The 1,502-nt window shown below is 37.5% G+C and overlaps 1 non-coding gene across 1 annotated transcript; it reads left to right on the top strand.

The window, feature by feature from the left end:
• The first annotated feature begins 624 nt into the window (after positions 1-624).
• On the top strand, positions 625-731 carry LOC124896366. The gene has a single exon (XR_007052728.1). It is a non-coding gene; the product is annotated as a small nucleolar RNA R71 (small nucleolar RNA).
• Positions 732-1,502: the final 771 nt, after the last annotated feature.

Raw genomic sequence — 1,502 nt, 5'->3', positions numbered from 1 at the left:
CCATAAACTGATTACTGAATCAATTCCTCTATATTGTTAGTCTGAGAGGTCGCCTGATTAGTATGAACCGGCTGTGGATTTGGTTGCAATAGTCCCTTGCACTAATTTGCATTCTGTGCCTAATTTCTACCCTATGAGAAATTGGGGTGGTTCCTCTAATTTGGATTATACGTGTTGCCAAAATTTTGTTAACCTTGATGATTTGTATTCCCCACGTAGTTGACTAAATCTAAATTAATAGAACATGCATCTGTTGTGTGCTCACTACTTTTGTAAACATCACACCACGAATTTACCTGTTGAAATGTATTTTGCTACAGCTGTTGTTGGTTGTTTAACACCAACTTTAGGTTGTTCAGCTGAGTACTCATATGATTTTGCATTGCTGCTATCTGTGCCTGTAATGCAGTGAACTGATCTACCTCCAATACCTCTGCAACCCTCTTTGGAGCACTCCTTGAATATGCATGCCAATCAGTATTTCCTTGTGAGATTCGATTCAATAGTGTATACAATTCTTTATATGTTTTGTCCAAAGCTTGGCCTTCTTCTGCTGAATCTAAGAGAATCATTATATTCAACTCAAGACCTTCTACAAATGTGTGAACCAAGACATCATTTGATTGTTGATGATGAGGACAATTTTTGAGCATACATTTAAATCTCTCCAAAGCTTGGTATAGATTTTCTCCATCTTTTTGTTTGAAACTCAAGATCACACTCCTTAAATGTGCAATCTTCTGTGATGGAAAGAATATAATAAGGAACATTTGAGCACAATCTTTCCATGAAGTAATGGAGTGTGGTGGTTCAGTATGTAACCACCTCTTTGCTTCCCCCATTAAAGGAAAAGAGAAGAGTGTTAATCTGACATAATCAGTATTCACCCCTTCAGGAATATACATATTACTTATTTTCAGGAAGATCTGTATGTGTTGTTGCCGGTCTTCATGGGAAAGACCAGTTTAATGCCCTGCTAAATTCAACAGTTGTACCATATTCTGCTTCAATTCAAATCGACCTCCCACCTCGGGATTCTGAATGCTATTAGTCACATGGTTCATAAGTGGGATTGCCACCTCACAAACAGGTTTTACAGCTGGTTGAACAGGAACCACTGGAATAATCGGAGCTGGAATATTTTCGGCATTAGGATCGACAGGAGCATTGGGATCAAGAACATTAGGATCTCATATCTCAGCTATCTGACCCTGTTAAATGGAATGTTAAGCTCTTCACCTAAGATAAAAAATCAATTTTGGTTCTGCAAAGGGCTCTACCAACTCTTTATCTCTAGCTAGTCCAGTATTCAGCTAAACTGACAAAATTCAGCCACTAATATCAAGTTGTTAACACTTAAACTTATTATCAACAACCCAAAATTAAACAATTTACTAATTATACTAATCCCCGGTAATGACGCTAAAAACTTGTTGCGTCTTTACGCACACATAAGTGTACGTGATCGTACAAGTAGTATAAAGACTTGGACAGTTAGATAT

The sequence above is a fragment of the Capsicum annuum genome, chromosome 2 (genome assembly GCF_002878395.1).
Source record: "Capsicum annuum cultivar UCD-10X-F1 chromosome 2, UCD10Xv1.1, whole genome shotgun sequence".
Taxonomy (NCBI): Eukaryota; Viridiplantae; Streptophyta; class Magnoliopsida; order Solanales; family Solanaceae; genus Capsicum; species Capsicum annuum.
Note: the sequence above shows the minus strand (reverse complement) of the source record. Positions and strands in the feature narration are given on the sequence as shown.